Below are 20,733 nucleotides of genomic sequence, written 5' to 3'. Positions count from 1 at the left end.
ATTGACATAAATTGGCTTTGACTCAGTCTCTTTAGTATGTGCTTAGCATTTAGCATATGAATAGTTCCATTGAACACAACTAGTCTGTGAATACATCATGCTGTTCATCTTAGAAATGAGACAACTAAGGGGAGATATGATAGAGGACTATAAAATCATGAACGGTGTGGAGAAAATGAATAGGGAAGTGTTCTTTACCCCTTCACATAACACAAGAACAAGGGCTCATCCAATGAAAATAATAATAAAACAAACACAAGGAAATACTTTTTCACACACATCCCAGTCAACCTGTGGAACTTGTTGCCTTGAGAGGTTGTGAGGGCCAGAAGTATAACTGGGTTCAAAAAAGAACTAGGGTAAGTTCATGGAGGATGGGTCCATTAATGGCTATTAACCAAGATGGTCAGGGATGAAACCCCAAGCTTCTAGTGTCCCTAAACCACCAGAAGCAGCCATAGAATGGATCACTCAATAATTGCCCTATTCTGTTCATTCCTTCTGAAGCATCTGGTACTGGCCACTGTCAGAAGACAGGATACTGGGCTAGATGGACCATTGGTCTGACTCCCTATGGCCATTATGTTATGCTCTTACTACTTAGTACAGCTAAGCTGTACTACATAACTGAAAATCCAATGACAGTCCTAAGAAAGAACTTTCTTTTATTTAATACAAGCAATAAATTTTATAAGGCCATAACTTCAAAACATGTCAGGCACAAAATTATTTGTAGACATATTTCAGCCTTAAAAAGCATAATGCTACAGAACTTCATTACATCCAACCCACCCATCATTTCCATTATTTTCAATTATGACTAGTATTAAAGGGAACACAGCTCCAGAAAAAAATTCACCCTGAACATCTGGGCATAAAATAATTAGAACAATAGAATTATTATGAATATTTTCCTCTTCTGCCCTTTTATAATAGGCAAACTATATAAGAACACTTCTTACACAATGATTTCACTAATAGAAGTGAAAATAATTTCTACATTTATTACATGTATTTTTGGGTACACAATCATGAATACTATGAGCAAGATGATGATTTGGTTAACACCATGTAATTCCGCAGTAAATCAGTTGAGTTTCTTACACATCTAGTTGAATTATAAGCAAAATTAACATGGATAAAATCCATGAATTGGTAAATTATCTTGTGGTCTATACCACAATCATTTCAGTGTACACTGGCAGGTTAGTGTTAATAGTCGCCTTAAGGTTAGCCCAGAAAAGGCCATGTTTGCTTTTCTCCTTTGGCCACTCCAAGTATGTTCTCTTTGCCATGAGAGCTTTCAGCTTGTGATATCTGGCAGGAATGAGATACTGCGGGATTGGTTCCAGTAAAATGAGGATTAAGCTATTGGAACTTTCACTAAATAATTTGTGATGGGCAAAGTAAAGCTCATAGTGGCACCATTCACTCTGGACAAAATTGGGAGACAAAACAAAGATTGATTTGTGGCTTTTCTCAATGCAGTTTATAATGTTCTCAACTATGCTTTTGCCAGGAATGAAGTTCCTCTCATGCAGACAGATCTGTACAGACCCATCTTCCTTCTCCAGGTTTGGGATCAGATGATTCTTCACCCAGAGGGAATCCCATTCGCTGTATGAAATAAAAACATGAAACTGTAAAATGCTTTGCAGATCTTCAGGGTGACTCTTCCGAACCCTACGTTTTGTTTGTGTCCACTGCCACATCATCTTCAAATACCACATTATGTCAAAACAGATACACAGAAAGGATGTCACAGCCACTACCACCACTGTAACAACTAGAGCTATAACAAGCAAGAGAGTTGTATTGCAAGACAGTTCAGACTACTGAAAGTCCTTTAGCTCGGTTCCCTTTAAGTCATCTGGATATTCGCACACATAAGATTCTGGCCAGCCAACCAACCTTCCGCCTGATTTTTTTTCAAAATTAACAAAGTCTCGTAATTCACAAGAACATTGGAATGGATTGTGTCCTCCTCTGAGCTCTGATATTTTGACAGCTATGGAAGAAGTCAGATGATGGGATGAGAATTGAATTCTCTTCTATATTCAGTAATTCCAGACCCCTAAAATGACTACATCCAGGCAGCTCAGCTAACCTGTTAAATGCAATATTTAGCTCTTTCAAAGCTTTCAGTTCAGTAATGTCTTTGGGGACTGTTCTGATTTGGTTATTTTGCACATCAAGTATTTGGACATTGATTGGCAAACATCCAAAAACTGAGTCTGTCAATTTGTTTGAGGACAAATTCAGTTTAGCCAGAGTTCCAACCCAGTGGCAGTGGTTCTCATTCTCATCATAATACAACAAATTCCTACTTATGTCCAAGTGTTTCAATGATTTCATTTTACTCGTCATGAAGCTCACCTTGGAAAGATCCTCTAATTGATTTCTCTGTAAGATAAGCATTTTCAAATGAGTCAGAGTGTCACAGTTCTTAAATACCTCATCTGTCAGGGCATTGTATGAAAAATCTAAATATTGAAACAGGCTAGTGGAAGAAGGGCAAAGCATGTGTGGCATATACGCATCAGATATTGTCAAATTTTCAATGTTCATATCTGAAAATGTTTTGTACAGAATATCTTGAAAGAAAAAAAACCTTAGTACAAATATGGTCCGGTATAAGTGCTTTCACTGAACTACCTGAATAGACAGATTGTGCCCAATAGCTTAAGAGTGAAAAGTCAGTATTGGTTGTACTCTGAATAGATCCCCTAAAGGTCAATTTTTTCACAGTGAAATATTCTACAGGTGTAGACCAAACAATCATGAAAATTCGCACAAGGATACCCCAGGACAAATCCACATTGTTGAACCTCAGATTGAGTGTCTTGAATTTCAAAGGGTCAAAAGGAGGGAAAGGGAAATCCGTAGAGTTATATATAATATTTGACAATTCTAACTTCTCTGAAGTGTTCATTCCATCATACAAAAGGGGAAAGCAAAGTTTTTGTTTATTGGGAAAACATGTGGAGGTTCTTTGTGTTTAAGACTATCAGACTCTTGGCTTCATAGTGAGCAAGGTCTTCTAAGGTTAGGAAGACAGTATGCAGTTGCAAATGTGTAATAGCTCTGAAGTTTGACTTTCGTATCATTGTGGCACTCAGTCCCAGGTCTTCCAGGTTCAACATATTGCCAAATTCCTGACAGATGGGCAAAGTTTTAAACTTATTGAAGGAAAGATCTAAATGTCTAAGACCAGCAAGAGTCTGACAGCACATATTCCACAAGTTGTTATGAGATAAATCTAAGCATTCTAATTTCTCATTGAATTTGAAAACATTGAAGTCAAGCTCTCTGATTAGATTATGAGAGAGATTTAATACTTGCAGTTCAGGCAGAGAACTGAAGTCTGAGATATGAAGTTCAGAGATATTTTTCTGAGATATGTTGTATATCTTGACTGGCTTTTTGGAACACAAGCCAGAAAGCTGCTTGAATAGTGTGCAGTAAATTCATTTTCCATAGACAGCTGGATATTATTCCACAGTGTGAATGTAAAGATACAAGCAAAAATGAAGATATTTGCTGGGAATCCCATGGTTTCCTCCAGTATTATGCTGGCTCTTTAAAGATGTTGATAATTGTGTTTTCTGTCTAATACTTCTCAGTGCTGACTCCAACTCTATAAAAAGAAATAGCATGATTACATTGTTGTATTTTTAGTGAGATGAGGGTATGTGGTAGCGTATAATTTCACCACATAGTTTATATAATAAAAATGATATCCTGCACATTATTTTTCTAAATTAGTATCAAATTCATATTATTTATTTCCGGTAATTTCTCAAGGACAATTTCTTTGTTAAGTATAAAGGTAAAGCAGCACAAAGAGACTCGTGCTTTTATTTTGTTAAATATTTAGTATTTTTCAGTAGGATGGATACAAACACTGATGCCTTTTTAAAGAAAAAATACAGGTAGAAACTGCAAAGGTATTAGCAAATACAAACATCTCAGCAAACTTTAAAATGAAACAAACTGAAACAGTATTGATGTATTCAGGCACTAAAGGAAAAATCTCATGTAAATAAGAATATCTTACTGTGACCCAGAATCTCCAGATCTAAAGTCTTCCATAGGATGTCCTAGATTGGTCTGGTCCTGACACAGTAGGTGACAAAGCTGCTACAAGCCTTGCAGCCCTGCCCAAAGGTCAGCTAAGCACAGTCCTTACACTCAGAGGAGCACAGGAGTTTCTCCTCCTGGTTTACAGGCAGGAAAATTGGTGTAATCATGGCCCTACACTCCCCCCAACACCAGCTCAAGGAGTCAGCCAGTGTGCGACGGAGAGCAGGCTACACCAAAGAGATGGTGCTGAGTGTTCATTCCCACTGTGCACTAGTGAGCTTGGGGAAGAATTGTCCCTCCTCCTAAGTACAGCAACTACAACATATCAAAAAGTGTAGAACAATGTGATTACAGTGTGACCAAAGTGTAGTCAATGTGTCTGTATGATCCAGTATTCCACACAAAGCTAGCACTAACCTCATGGCACTGCAAAGGCCCCCACGTCTGCTAGTTTCAGCCCTGCATTGCCTTGCAGTGGCAGCAGGACAGACCAAGAAGCTCTAAGAAAGGCCAAGGAGGAAAACAGCATAAGGAAGGATCTGTGGGTTAAAATCTCCATGGTGACAGATATTGTGGAGACAGAAACTGGCCCAATGTACTGATCTTATGGCCAAACTTTTCAGCATTATGAAGAGTCTTGAAGGGGTGTTTGCCCAACAACAGGCCAAGAATGTTGGTGGCATTACTATCATCTAAGTGTATGTCCATACACAGGGTGTGATTGCAGCTCAAGTAAACATACCCGAGCTAGCTTCAATCTAGCAAGCTCAGGTCCTGGAGCAATGAAGATGCACAGTGCACCCTTCAGTATGGGCTGCAAAAGCCCACTCAGAACCCTGGGTAATTATTCACAGGGCTAACCCATGCTGAAGCTTGCCACAGCTTCACTGTCCCAGTACTTGCGCTAGCTCTGGTGCATTCACTTGAGCTGCAGTCCCCTCCTGTGATGATGATAGACATACCCCAAGACAAGTAATTAATGCAATGAACACCCGACTTTAAGTGTCAGTGACTCCTGTTGCAGGAGAAATATAAAACCCTGCACTTTGGTTCTAGGCAGGTAAAATGCTTTTCAGCTCACCCTTAAAGTAATTTTTGTTTAAATAACAATCAAGAATCAACTTTTATGTATTCTGTGGTATAATCCTAATTAGACTCAGGCTAATTTGATTAGACTAATAAAAAATCTCTTCCCCTCATCTCTCAGTTCCCTTTTTAATTTGAGACAAGCAAAGCAAAAATACATGTAAAATAAAGCTAATAAAGGCAACAACAGAAGAGTAACAGGATGAAGTGGAAATGTAACTGCTGAGGAAAACAATGTTTTATAATAATATGGGCCAGCTTCTGCCCCACAGGAGCTGTATGAGTGCATCTGAGGACAGAAGTTGGTTTTATATCAAGCTCAGACTGGTCTATAGGGCTATATTGAAATTTCCCAGGAAGCACCAGGACAGGGAGACTCCCACACCCCCTCCAAACAGTGGCAGATCCCATTCATCTGCAGCTTTGAGTCATGGTTGGCAGAGGACCCCAAATATCAGTAAAACACAGAGCTATATGAAGGTGAGCCCACTGCAGTGGGAAAATGAAGTCAGGAGACGTAGTAAGTGAGGATTTGGAGGGACCCAAGCTGTGCACTGTTGTCCCTTGTGTTTACATTTAGCATGCTGTTGTGGTATGAACTATGGTGAAGTGTTATCTGAGACAGGCACCGCATATGCATAACACTGTTTGGTGCTAAAGTCAGACACTGAAGCAGCTCAGCCTACCAGAGAATGGTAACAAGAAGAGGCAGCAGCAGTGATACTCCCACTTCCCTTTTACGCTGGTTGGAAAATGGGAAATTTGCCAAGATATTTGCTATATTTTTGTCCCTTTTTTGTTGAAATTCAACATTCAGATGAAAATTTTCACTGAAATTTCAAAATTCAAATAATTCTAGTCAACATTAGAAGAAACAACACCAGCCCCCTGGAGTCTGGTGGTGGGGTGAATAAAGACAGTATGAGCCACTATTGTCCATTTCGTCATTAAATACTCTTTATCTCCTTTCTCTGAAGGCATTTGTCTCCCAGTTCAAAGCATCTTCATGCACACACCAAAATATGAAGGATATATACAGAACACAGCCTACAAAGTCAATAGCAAGTGAAACGTACTCCTGGGCAAAGGGCTAGCAAAAGGCTTATGCAACACGTAAGTCCCACTTAACCCCTTCAAGGCAAGACTTAAGTGATATCAAGTTTTCATGTTGGTCCTCTGCATAAGGGTGAATTTCTTTCCAAATGCAAACTCCTTTTATAATCAATAATGACCACAGATAAAAAGCAGATAAATAAAGTGGAATATTTTTCACTCATTCTCAATACTTCTAACAAACAGAATCTCACTGCATTTTATTAAGATACTGATACTACAGTTCGGTACAAGGAAACAATTGTCTACATGCTCATCTTAACATATGGGATACTTACATGACTGTATGGCTTATCTGGAAGTAAAGCTGCCTGCTACGTAGAGTATTTACCAAAGTCAAACTGCTTAAAATAATACTGATACAAGTTTGATGGTGTAACAATGGATGTTTCTGATAGTAGCACAGATGATGTCGAGATTTACCACGTCTCTCCTCAGTCATATGTACAAAAAACAGGAAGCAAAACCTTCACTGTCAACTTCACATTGTACTGAAGCCTTTTTCAGGGCTCAATATGCAAGATGTTGAGTGCTGTTTCATGTAAGAACATAAGAAGCTCTTTATTAAGAGAACTGTTTACAGTGGTGCTACAACTGTGACTGGCTTTCTAGCCATATGTACACAGAAGGGCTTCCTGGCACTTCTTCCACACTCCTCCTCCTTTCCATGTTTGAATCAACATGACAAGCACAAACTGAAAACCTCTGGAGAACACTGTGATGCTTGTCTCAGACCATGCCTCAAGTGCTAAGAGCTCATGTTTGTGTTGATGGGCTCACAAAAATGTGGGAGGTGGGGGGGTCAAAACTGTTCCCCTTGTCCTGCGGAGTGGAGTGACATGGGAAGGGCCTGATGTGGGGAACTGAAAGAGGGTTCCCAATATCGTGTGCTCTCCCCAGGTTGCAGGCCATGGCTAGGTTGGCCTGCTGGTTTGACTATAGTGTCACAGTGTTCTCCAGCAGAGCTGTTTGCTTCTGCATCATGTCTTTTCATCATTCTCCAAATGTTCCCCTTCTGTGTCCAGGTGCTCCATCGAAAGCCTCTGGCAGTATAACTACACTAAAAAAAAAAAAAAAAAAAGACCTGTGGCACAGCTGCGACTAGCCTGCGTCTGCTGTTTTGGACGCAAGGGGCTTAGGCTGTGGGGCTAAAAACTGCAGTGAAGATATTCAGACTTGGGATGGAGCCTGGGACCTGAAACCCCTTGAGGGGGTGGGCATCAGAGGCTGAGCTCCAACCTGAGTTCAAAAGTCTACACTGCATTTTTAGCCCCACAGCCCAAGCCCCATGAGCCTGAGTCAATTGGCCTGGGTTCTGAGACTCAGTGTTGCGAAGTTTTTATTGCTTGATCTTCTGCACCTTATTACTCCAGACATCTCCTCCTCATCCTCTTGAGCTTCCTTCAGAGATTTTTCAAATATTCAGCAGCTGATAAGGCCCCTCACTGTGAAGGTCATGACATTTCAGCTACAGGGGAGCAGAGACCCTGCACAAGAAGTTATTGTCCCAATACTAATATCCATGCCTACAATTACAAAAAGTTATCCTTTTTTCTTCAGTTTTGGAATGTTGTTGCCATCTGTTCTTCCCATTCTGGGGTGCACTTGGAGATAGTAAGACATTTTCCACCTTACTTTTCCTTTCTTGAAGACCCCTGTAAAGCTGGGTGGGTGGTAGGCTGTGGGGTTGCTGGTGGGCTCAGGGTGGGGTGAGGCAGTAGCAGGGGGAAGGTTACTAAATGCATGTGCACCTCAGCAGGCTGTTCTTATGTTGGGGATGTTACCCTGAGACACATCCCCGAGATGCAGAGAAGGGTTTTGTTCAAAAAGGCAATGGGCAAACTGGAAAGACATGGCAGCACTGCTATTTACCAGCATGCTATTCCCTCAGCTGATGCAGGAATAGAAGGGAAAAACTAAGTGTATGGCTGACCCTGAGAACGCTGCATTGCCTTACAATGCGCATGTCAAAATATCGCATTTTCTTTTACTTAAATTCTCTTTTATAACATCTGCATATCAGCACAAAGTTCAATAAATTTACAAGATTAATAGACTTCTGCAGTAATTGGCTTGAACCCAAGGGATTAACAAAACTGAAGGTCTGATTAAAATTAGCCATGAAAGCTTTATAATCTCTGTATATAGTGCTGTTGTAGCTGTGTCAGTCACAGCATATTAGAGTAACACGGTCAGTGAGGTAAAATCTTTGATTGGACCAACTTGTGTTGTTGTTTTGTTTGTTTATTTTCACAATCCTCTGATTATAATAATATAACATGTATTTTGATAGAGGATTAGTCTTGTCATCAATGTACAATATACAGCACTTTCTATGAATAGCTCAACAGCAGCACTGCAACATCCAGTTCCCTGGGACTTAGGAGCTGGGACTGAATGGTCACTCATACTTCCCTTCCTGGATAAATTTCTCTTTATGATCCCTGTCAGTTCTGATGACGTACCACCAGAAGAGAATGGGTCCTATCCCAAACAACACACCAACAGGGAAGTTTTGGAAGCTTGAGGCAGGCATGGATTGCCAGATGCTCTGCCTCGGCCCAGCGCTTCTCCAGGGACTCATTGTACTTGGCCCAGTCCAGTTATCGGAGCAAGGCCAGGAGGGCTGGCTGGTAGCTGGAGGTCAAGGAAGAAGAGGGTGCTGCCATTTTGGAGAGCCGCACTACACCAGATCTCTTCCTCAGGTCTGGGAAAGGTATTCGGTGTCACAGCTAAATACAGCGTCAAACAGCTAGTTTAGCATAAATACTTAGCATGTATTCTATGGGACCATTTAAGGTGAAGTGGCCCATTAACACCCCTGCAAGTCATAAGACATAAAGGGGTGGTTAGTGGGTTACTTACTGTTGTAATTGTGACAGGTTGGATCCCTTAAGGGTCCCTTTGCATGTCACTTGGGGGTACAGAGGACTTATGATAGGCTAAGGAGGAATTTCCACTGGCCAGGAATACAGAATGATGTGAAACATTATTGCAGGTCTTGTGTGGTGTGTCAGGAGAGGAAAAAACCTGTAGGACCCCAGAGGGCTCTGCTGCGTCCCTTACCTGTCATACAGGGGGCATTCCTGAGGGTGGCAATGGACATTGTGGGTCCAATGACGTGCCCCACTCAGAGGGGGAACAAGTATATCTTAGCGGGATGGATTTTGCCACTAGATACCCTGAGGTGGCCGCTCTGTCCAATATAGAAGCTGAGACAGTGACAAGAGCCCTGCTCACTATATTCAGCAGAGTGGGCTTCCCTAAGGAGATTTTGTCTGATCAGGGGGCAAACTTTATGGCGCAGTTGTTCAATGAGCTATGGAAGGTGTGTGGCATGAAACTACTTAAGACTGCCCCCTATCACCCTCATGCCAATGGATTCATGGAAAGGTTCAATGGGAACTGTTTGACCCAGGTCAGATAGCTCTATACAATGAGAACTATTTGACCTAGATCACAGCAAAATAGCTTTCCAGAAAGTGGGGGGAAGATAATAAAAAGATGGACAATGACAACATGAGGGAAACTCACTCTCCCTACAAGACACTTGAAAACACCTGAGGAACAAAGACTGAAACGTGAGAAGTGATGGTCCCAAGCTAAGATCTTTAGCCTGTGCACGAAAACCTGGGAAAGCCAAGGCAACTTGTGCCTTAAGAATCTGCCAGCCTGTTTATCACTCAGGGTGAGAATTTGCTAATTTGTATCCTACCTTTCTAGTCTCAGAGGGTAGCCGTGTTAGTCTGGATCTGTAAAAGCAGCAAAGAATCCTGTGGCACCTTATAGACTAACAGACGTTTTGGAGCATGAGCTTTCGTGGGTGAATACCCACTTCCTCAGATGCATGTAATGGAAATATCCAGGGGCAGGTATATATATGTGTGCTAGCAAGCAAGCTAGAGATAACGAGGTCAGTTCAATCAGGGAGGATGAGGCCCTGTTCCAGCAGTTGAGGTGTGAAAACCAAGAGAGGAGAAACTGGTTCTGTAATTGGCAAGCCATTCACAGTCTTTGTTCAATCCTGAGCTGATGGTGTCAAATTTGCAGATGAACTGAAGCTCAGCAGTTTCTCTTTGAAGTCTGGTCCTGAAGTTTTTTTGCTGCAGGATGGCCACCTTAAGGTCTGCTATAGTGTGGCCAGGAAGGTTGAAGTGCTCTCCTACAGGTTTCTGTATATTGCCATTCCTAATGTCTGATTTGTGTCCATTTATCCTTTTCCGTAGAGACTGTCCAGTCTGGCCGATGTACATAGCAGAGGGGCATTGCTGGCATACGATGGCGTATATTACATTGGTGGATGTGCAGGTGAATGAACCAGTGATGGTGTGGCTGATCTGGTTAGGTCCTGTGATGGTGTCGCTGGTGTAGATATGTGGGCAGAGTTGGCATCGAGGTTTGTTGCATGGATTGGTTCCTGAGCTAGAGTTATTATGGTGTGGTGTGCAGTTACTGGTGAGAATATGTTTCAGGTTGGCAGGTTGTCTGTGGGCAAGGATTGGCCTGCCACCCAAGGCCTGTGAAAGTGTGGGATCATTGTCCAGGATGGGTTGTAGATCCTTGATGATGCGTTGGAGGGGTTTTAGCTGGGGGCTGTATGTGATGGCCAGTGGAGTCCTGTAGGTTTCTCTCTTGGGTTTGTCTTGCAGTAGGAGGCTTCTGGGTACACGTCTGGCTCTGTTGATCTGTTTCCTTATTTCCTCGTGCGGGTATTGTAGTTTTGAGAATGCTTGGTGGAGATTTTGTAGGTGTTGGTCTCTGTCTGAGGGGTCAGAGCAGATGCGGTTGTACCTCAGTGCTTGGCTGTAGACAATGGATCGTGTGATGTGCCCGGGATGGAAGCTGGAGGCATGAAGGTAGGCATAGCGGTCGGTGGGTTTTCGATATAGGGTGGTTTTAATGTGACCATCACTTATTTGCACCGTGGTGTCAAGAAAGTGGACCTCCCGTGTAGACTGGTCCAGGCTGAGGTTGATGGTGGGGTGGAAGCTGTTGAAATCATGGTGGAATTTTTCCAGAGTCTCCTTCCCATGGGTCCAGATGATGAAGATGTCATCAATGTAGCGTAGATAGAGAAGGGGTGTGAGTGGACGAGAGCTCAGGAAGCGTTGTTCCAGGTCGGCCATGAAGATATTGGCATATTGTGGGGCCATGCAGGTGCCCATAGCAGTGCCACTGATCTGGAGATATATATTGTCATCAAATTTGAAATAGTTGTGTGTAAGTATAAAGGCACAGAGCTCAGCAGCCAGTTGTGCTGTGGCATCATCAGGGATAGTGTTCCTGACAGCTTGTATTCCATCTGTGTGTGGGATGTTAGTGTAGAGAGCCTCTACATCCATGGTGGCTAGGATGGTGTTTTCTGGGAGGTCACCAATGCATTGTAGTTTCCTCAGGAAATCAGTGGTGTCGCGGAGATAGCTGGGAGTGCTGGTGGCATAGGGTCTGAGTAGAGAGTCCATATATCCAGACAGTCCTTCAGTGAGAGTGCCAATGCCCGAGATGATGGGGCGTCCAGGATTTCCGGGTTTGTGGATCTTGGGTAGTAGATAGAATAACCCTGGTCGGGGCTCTAGGGGTATGTTGATTTCTTCTGGTGTTAGTGTAGGGAGTGTCCTGAGTAGATGCTGTAGTTTCTTAGTGTATTCCTCAGTGGGATCTGAGGGAAGTGGCCTGTAGAATTTGGTATTGGAGAGTTGTCTGGCTGCCTCCTTTTGATAGTCAGACCTGTTCATGATGACAACGGCACCTCCTTTATCAGCCTCTTTGATGATAATGTCAGGGTGGTTTCTGAGGCTGTGGATGGCATTGCGTTCTGCACGACTTAGGTTGTGAGGCAAGCGATGCTGTTGTTCCACGATTTCTGCCTGTGCACGCCGGCGGAAGCATTCAATGTATAGGTCCAGGCTGTCATTTCGACCCTCAGGAGGAGTCCATGTGGAGTTCTTTTTCTTGTGCTGTTGGTGGGAGGGCACCCGTGTATCAGTGCACTGTTCAGTGTTGTCCTGGAAGTATTCTTTGAGTCGGAGACGGCGAAAGTAGGCTTCCAGATCGCCACAGAACTGTATCATGTTGGTGGGGGTGGCAGGGCAGAAAGAGAGTCCCCGAGATAGGACAGACTTTTCTTCTGGGCTGAGTGTGTAGTTGGATAGATTGACGATATTGCTGGGTGGGTTAGGGGTACCACTGTTGTGGCCCCATGTGGCAGGTAGGAGTTTAGACAGCTTACAGTCCTTTTTCCTTTGAAGAGAGGTGAAGTGAGTAATGTAGATCTCCTGTCTTATTCTAGTGAAGTCCGTTTGTATAGAAGTTTGGTTGTTAATGAGAGTCTCCAGGTTGGAGAGCTCTTTTTTGATGTTTTCCTGTTTGCTGTATAGGATGCTGATCAGGTGGTTCCTCAGTTTTTTTGATAGAGTATGACATAACCTCTCACTGTGGTCTGTGTAGTATGTAGATAGCAGTGGATTTTTTACCTTTAGTCCATTTGGTATGATGTCCATCCGTTTGCATTTGGAAAGGAAGATGATATCTGTCTGTATTTGTGCAAAAAAACTTCAGGACCAGACTTCAAAGAGAAACTGCTGAGCTTCAGTTCATCTGCAAATTTGACACCATCAGCTCAGGATTGAACAAAGACTGTGAATGGCTTGCCAATTACAGAACCAGTTTCTCCTCTCTTGGTTTTCACACCTCAACTGCTGGAACAGGGCCTCATCCTCCCTGATTGAACTGACCTCGTTATCTCTAGCTTGCTTGCTAGCACACATATATATACCTGCCCCTGGATATTTCCATTACATGCATCTGAGGAAGTGGGTATTCACCCACGAAAGCTCATGCTCCAAAACGTCTGTTAGTCTATAAGGTGCCACAGGATTCTTTGCTGCTTTTACAGATCCAGACTAACACGGCTACCCTCTGATACTTGACACCATGCAAGGCACTGCATTTAGCCGTATGGAATGGAAATCCATCAACCTCATGAAGAAACTTGCACAAATACAGACAGATATCATCTTCCTTTCCAAATGCAAACGGATGGACATCATACCAAATGGACTAAAGGTAAAAAATCCACTGCTATCTACATACTACACAGACCACAGTGAGAGGTTATGTCATACTCTATCAAAAAAACTGAGGAACCACCTGATCAGCATCCTATACAGCAAACAGGAAAACATCAAAAAAGAGCTCTCCAACCTGGAGACTCTCATTAACAACCAAACTTCTATACAAACGGACTTCACTAGAATAAGACAGGAGATCTACATTACTCACTTCACCTCTCTTCAAAGGAAAAAGGACTGTAAGCTGTCTAAACTCCTACCTGCCACATGGGGCCACAACAGTGGTACCCCTAACCCACCCAGCAATATCGTCAATCTATCCAACTACACACTCAGCCCAGAAGAAAAGTCTGTCCTATCTCGGGGACTCTCTTTCTGCCCTGCCACCCCCACCAACATGATACAGTTCTGTGGCGATCTGGAAGCCTACTTTCGCCGTCTCCGACTCAAAGAATACTTCCAGGACAACACTGAACAGTGCACTGATACACGGGTGCCCTCCCACCAACAGCACAAGAAAAAGAACTCCACATGGACTCCTCCTGAGGGTCGAAATGACAGCCTGGACCTATACATTGAATGCTTCCGCCGGCGTGCACAGGCAGAAATCGTGGAACAACAGCATCGCTTGCCTCACAACCTAAGTCGTGCAGAACGCAATGCCATCCACAGCCTCAGAAACCACCCTGACATTATCATCAAAGAGGCTGATAAAGGAGGTGCCGTTGTCATCATGAACAGGTCTGACTATCAAAAGGAGGCAGCCAGACAACTCTCCAATACCAAATTCTACAGGCCACTTCCCTCAGATCCCACTGAGGAATACACTAAGAAACTACAGCATCTACTCAGGACACTCCCTACACTAACACCAGAAGAAATCAACATACCCCTAGAGCCCCGACCAGGGTTATTCTATCTACTACCCAAGATCCACAAACCCGGAAATCCTGGACGCCCCATCATCTCGGGCATTGGCACTCTCACTGAAGGACTGTCTGGATATATGGACTCTCTACTCAGACCCTATGCCACCAGCACTCCCAGCTATCTCCGCGACACCACTGATTTCCTGAGGAAACTACAATGCATTGGTGACCTCCCAGAAAACACCATCCTAGCCACCATGGATGTAGAGGCTCTCTACACTAACATCCCACACACAGATGGAATACAAGCTGTCAGGAACACTATCCCTGATGATGCCACAGCACAACTGGCTGCTGAGCTCTGTGCCTTTATACTTACACACAACTATTTCAAATTTGATGACAATATATATCTCCAGATCAGTGGCACTGCTATGGGCACCTGCATGGCCCCACAATATGCCAATATCTTCATGGCCGACCTGGAACAACGCTTCCTGAGCTCTCGTCCACTCACACCCCTTCTCTATCTACGCTACATTGATGACATCTTCATCATCTGGACCCATGGGAAGGAGACTCTGGAAAAATTCCACCATGATTTCAACAGCTTCCACCCCACCATCAACCTCAGCCTGGACCAGTCTACACGGGAGGTCCACTTTCTTGACACCACGGTGCAAATAAGTGATGGTCACATTAAAACCACCCTATATCGAAAACCCACCGACCGCTATGCCTACCTTCATGCCTCCAGCTTCCATCCCGGGCACATCACACGATCCATTGTCTACAGCCAAGCACTGAGGTACAACCGCATCTGCTCTGACCCCTCAGACAGAGACCAACACCTACAAAATCTCCACCAAGCATTCTCAAAACTACAATACCCGCACGAGGAAATAAGGAAACAGATCAACAGAGCCAGACGTGTACCCAGAAGCCTCCTACTGCAAGACAAACCCAAGAGAGAAACCTACAGGACTCCACTGGCCATCACATACAGCCCCCAGCTAAAACCCCTCCAACGCATCATCAAGGATCTACAACCCATCCTGGACAATGATCCCACACTTTCACAGGCCTTGGGTGGCAGGCCAATCCTTGCCCACAGACAACCTGCCAACCTGAAACATATTCTCACCAGTAACTGCACACCACACCATAATAACTCTAGCTCAGGAACCAATCCATGCAACAAACCTCGATGCCAACTCTGCCCACATATCTACACCAGCGACACCATCACAGGACCTAACCAGATCAGCCACACCATCACTGGTTCATTCACCTGCACATCCACCAATGTAATATACGCCATCGTATGCCAGCAATGCCCCTCTGCTATGTACATCGGCCAGACTGGACAGTCTCTACGGAAAAGGATAAATGGACACAAATCAGACATTAGGAATGGCAATATACAGAAACCTGTAGGAGAGCACTTCAACCTTCCTGGCCACACTATAGCAGACCTTAAGGTGGCCATCCTGCAGCAAAAAAACTTCAGGACCAGACTTCAAAGAGAAACTGCTGAGCTTCAGTTCATCTGCAAATTTGACACCATCAGCTCAGGATTGAACAAAGACTGTGAATGGCTTGCCAATTACAGAACCAGTTTCTCCTCTCTTGGTTTTCACACCTCAACTGCTGGAACAGGGCCTCATCCTCCCTGATTGAACTGACCTCGTTATCTCTAGCTTGCTTGCTAGCACACATATATATACCTGCCCCTGGATATTTCCATTACATGCATCTGAGGAAGTGGGTATTCACCCACGAAAGCTCATGCTCCAAAACGTCTGTTAGTCTATAAGGTGCCACAGGATTCTTTGCTGCTTTTACCTTTCTAGTGTGTCAAGCTTAGTTTGCATGTTTTGTTTCATTTGCTTAGTAATCTGCTTGGTTCTTGCTATCTCTTATGCTCACGTAAAATTCACCTTTTGTAGTTAATAAACTTATTTCTTATTTATAGTATAACCCAGTTTGTGCAATTCATAATGGGATGGGGGGGGGAGAAGTCATGCACATCTCTCTTCACATTAAGGAAGAGGGCAATTTATAAGTTTGTGCTGTGCAGATTTTTCCATACAGTGCAAGACAGTATTATTCTGGGTTTATCTCTCAAAAGGGGTGTGCACGTGAGTGTTGGGAGGAGTCCTCTCACACAGAGCTGACTTCAGTCTTTGGCTGCAGCGAGGTGTGGCCTACCTGCATGTGTGTGCTACAAGAGGCCGGAGAGCATCATTCAGCAAAGCAGGGAGAGGGAACCCTGGCTGGTGGAGCTGGAGAGGCTCAGTGAAATCCCAGTACATCAGGTGGCATCCCAGTCGGGGGGGGGGGGGGGGTCCAACACATCACAGCAATAAGCCATAAATCCAGTGTCTTTGTTCAGTCCATGATTTTTAGTGTCTAGTAAAGTTATGAATTTAAGCTTCCAGGTTCATGTTTGACAGTGTTGTGAAGATTTCCTTTGAGGATGAGGACTGATAGGTCAGATATAGAGAGTGATCACTTTGTGAAAAGTGTTCACCCACAGGTGATATAGTATTTTTGTCTTATGTCTATAGGGGTGTTAATGGATCACCTCACCCTTGAATGGTCCCTTAGATCAGGGGTTCTCAACCTTTTTCTTTCTGAGGCCCGCCCAACTTGCTATAAAAACTCCACTGCCCAACTGTGCCACAACTGTTGTCCTGCATATAAAAGCCAGGGATGGCATTAGGGGGAGGTCAATTGCTCACGACACCACATCACAGGGGGCCCTGCTAAGCTAACTTGCTGAGGCTTCAGTTTCAGCCCCAGGTGGCAGGGCCCTGAGCTTCAGTCCCATGCATTGGGGCTTCAGCTTTTTGCCCTAGGCCCTATTAAGTCTAATGCCAGCCCTGCTTGGCGGACCCCATGAAACCTGATTGCCCCCAGACCCCTGGCTGAGAACCACTGCCTTAGAACATGTGCTAACAATTTATGTTAAACTATCTGTTCAACCTTGTATTTAGCTGTGACACTGAGTACCTTTCCCAGACCTGAAGAAGAGCTCTATGTAGCTCAAAAATTTGTCTCTCTCAGCAACAAAAGTTGGTCTAATAAAATATATTACCTCACCCACCCAGGACCAGCACTAGGGGTTTGAGCGCCCTAGGCGCACGGCCATTTCGCCGCCCCATGCGCTGGTCCCCCGGCTCCGCAGTTCTACCTGCGGACGGTCGGCTGCTCCCGCTGCTCCAGTGGAGCTACCCTAGTCGTGCCTGCGGGAGGTCCACCGCAGCCGCACGAGCAGCTGACCGTCCACAGGCACAACTGCAGCAGCTCCACTGGAGCCGCGGACCAGCAGACCCTCCACAGGCACCACTGCATCAGCTCCACAGGAGCCGCCTGCCGCCCCCTCCGGCAAAATGCCACCCCCTAATAATGCTGGCCCCCTAGGCAATTGCCTAAGCCGCCTAAATGCAAGCGCCAGCCCTTCACCCACCTTGTCTCTCTTATAATCTCTGTGCATTTTGAAATGTCTCTGTAGCCTAATTGTGGCAATATAGCTCATAAAATTTAAAGGCAGCTAAAAGCTCAGGGCACTGATCAAACTGTGAGCCAAAGTACTTTTTCTATTGCTTTCTGTCTTTGCCTTTACAATAAACACATCTACCATGCAATATGTTTGATTTTTAACCCCCACAGTGACACCATCTTGCGTGGACAGGGGAAGGAAGAGCAGTTGACCGGGAGGAAAAGGAAGAATCAAGCAGAATGGAAAAGTAGTGCAGCATGTTTGGCTGATAGTTGGGGGATTTGATACCTCAGGGAACTAAACCTTTAAAGTCTCTGGCACAGATGTCATTTTGAACATGCTGAGGAGAACAGGAGGGTGATATGAGCACGTGGAAAGAGGCTTGTACTTCTCCTCTGCCCCAAAAGGCAGTAGTTTAAATCACCCTATAGATTTGTATTATAACACAGCACCAAATACCTACTAGTAGAGCTTCCTCTGCAGCAGTTTCAGAGTGGCTCTCCAACTCAGTTTCAGAGGGCAACTCCAGTGCCTGGGTCTGTGCTTTGGGATTGGGCATGCTGAAGAGATCTTGGCTGACCGGGGAAATCTCCTTCTGGTCAGGATGTGTAGTCATAACATGTTACAGCAGCCCAGCTGCAACGCTGTAAGTGTAAACAAGCCCATAGTAACCAAAAGTTAAGAGGAATTAATCAGTACCCCTTAAATGAAAGTCCTATTCTGAACATTGTACTCTTCATTCACAGAAACTGCATGATGCTATTTCTATTAATTATCTGAGCAAAGCTTTATCTGAACGTTTCACTGATTTAATCATTTCATTAAAAATATAAAAAGTAGAAGTTTTTCACTTTATGTATCCTACGCATTCTGACTAAACTCCATACTTTCCACAGTGACCAGGTCTATGTTCATGCAAATATCTTAGTTCTGTCTGTGATCTTTATTTTGCTGCTTGTTTGCAGCTGATGCATTATTAAATAAATCTGTATTTATTATTAATAATAAGCACCTACATTTATATATATCGCCTTTCCTCAGGAATCAGCCTAAAGTCCTCTACATACCATGATTACTCACCCACCAGTGAAATGCAGACACTTCTGGGTTGGAAGATAGAAGCCATTCAGAACCAGCAGTACTCTCAAGTTTGTAGGAGGAGTGAAGAATAACTTCTCCATTTGAAACTGCAGACAGGAAGATAACGTAGCATGCCAGCTAAGCCTGATGGATGTAAGAGAGTGGTGGCCGACAGATATATCAGCTGCAGAATGGTGAAGGGCTTTTTCCCTATGGACTTAAAAGAGGCTACCTCAGGTTAACTATAGACACCTGAGTCCAATTATGGGTTGCCTGCGGTCTTAAAAAAAAACCTATTCTGGTGCAAGAGAAGAGGGAGGTATGAGAAACAAGCTGCTGCTCAATTAGAGGAAACACAGAGACAAGGCTTCTCCTGGGTGGAAGGCTGCCTTCCTCCCTATAGGGAAAACAGCCAAGTTAACTGCTGTTTGCGGAAGGACTGGCAACCAGAAACAGCGTAGTGAGGGAACACCCCATAGAGGGGGCAGGGAAAGGTATTTCTTTTGTGTTGTGAATATGGGTTTTTTGTTTCGCTCAGGAGAACTACTCAGGCCTTCCCTGAATATTGAATATTGAATACTCTGAATATTGAAAAATTAACCAGAGTGAAGAATATAAAAACTCCAGGCTCCCACACTGCCAAAGGGAGAAATGTTGCAGCCCAGGAAGAGAAGGAGGTACCTTGCCACAGTTCGCAGAACATTAAGCAAGTTGGAACTTGACCATTAGCAGTGGGACTCATCCATACAATTTGTTAGTGATTGCAAGTTGCTAGGGCATTGGGTTGTATGTCTCAGGCAAGCGAGTGTTTGCTTACTTCTCCATAGCCTTGCTGATTGCCATCATTTAGACCCCTATGTAAGGTGTGAAAAGTGTGTGTAAAATGCCATCATGAATGTAAGCGGGTGGAGAACTCTGATGTAATAGAATTTTACACCAACTTGCACAGAGTTAAATGTCTACACAAGAATCACAGTGCTAGAGCATTAACTTCTGAAGGGAAAGTGCCATGTATTGAACCACCACCACCACCACTTCCTCTTGGCTTATTATTTTATACAGAGGAGTGTTACAGAAAAACTTCTATTCAAAGTTTACCTGAGGATGAAGAAAATGCAGCCTGTTTTTTCTCTCCACATAAAAAGTATTAATAAAACACCAATTTTACTAAGATCTTGACATTTCCTCCCTGAAGAATGCCTAAACTCTTGTAGGGTCCCCAGATTCTGCTGCTGTGCAGTTGAGCTTCTTCTCTGCATCATTTGGGAGTTCTATAGCACTGAAGCTAAGCAAGAGCTGAGTTTCACATACTGCAACCGGAGGGTAAACCAAGAGCTTTAGTCAGCCGTAGTTCAGACAATCTGGCTTGCACTGCATAATATTTTAATTACCAGAATGGCAACCTCCTCCTTACGCATATTTTCCTATTCATGTGAGTCTTGAATGTCTTTATGCACTGGTTCTGTTTGTTTGTAAACTATATTATTGCTACTGATGAAGATGACCATTGAGACACCAAGAATTAAGTCTGCTGATAATGCTGTTTGGCTACTGAAGGCCTGTGTATATTTATAAACTTCCTCTTTCTGATAACTGACATGCTTCAGTAGTTACCACTTTCAATGCAGTAATATATACAGACTTCCTCAGTGTACACAGAAAGTGGGTGAGTCTGCTGACCAATATGTTTCTACTTTCCCAGAACTTGTGGGTAAGTGCCACCACAGGAATACATGATCAGCGGCCTTCCCATGGAGAAAAAAGTCATGCCCCATGTAAGTGAGCAATTTCTCAAAGGACTACAGACCACAATCCAACCTATTTTTTCCCATGTGGAATCAGGGAAGTAAATTGGATTCAAAAGCACAACACATATTTTAGCTTTTCTGTCATGCCTCTGGCGCAAAGTATAGGCAGGAGAATAATG

At 43.8% G+C, this 20,733-nt stretch overlaps 1 pseudogene; it reads right to left on the bottom strand.

The window, feature by feature from the left end:
• Positions 1–912: 912 nt before the first annotated feature.
• Positions 913–19,162, bottom strand: LOC127048146 (toll-like receptor 1; annotated as a pseudogene).
• Between the last annotated feature and the right edge of the window lie 1,571 nt (positions 19,163–20,733).

This window comes from Gopherus flavomarginatus, chromosome 3, assembly GCF_025201925.1.
Source record: "Gopherus flavomarginatus isolate rGopFla2 chromosome 3, rGopFla2.mat.asm, whole genome shotgun sequence".
NCBI classification, from domain to species: domain Eukaryota; kingdom Metazoa; phylum Chordata; order Testudines; family Testudinidae; genus Gopherus; species Gopherus flavomarginatus.
The sequence above is the reverse complement of the archived record's forward strand: the minus strand, read 5'-3'. Positions and strand labels throughout refer to the sequence as shown.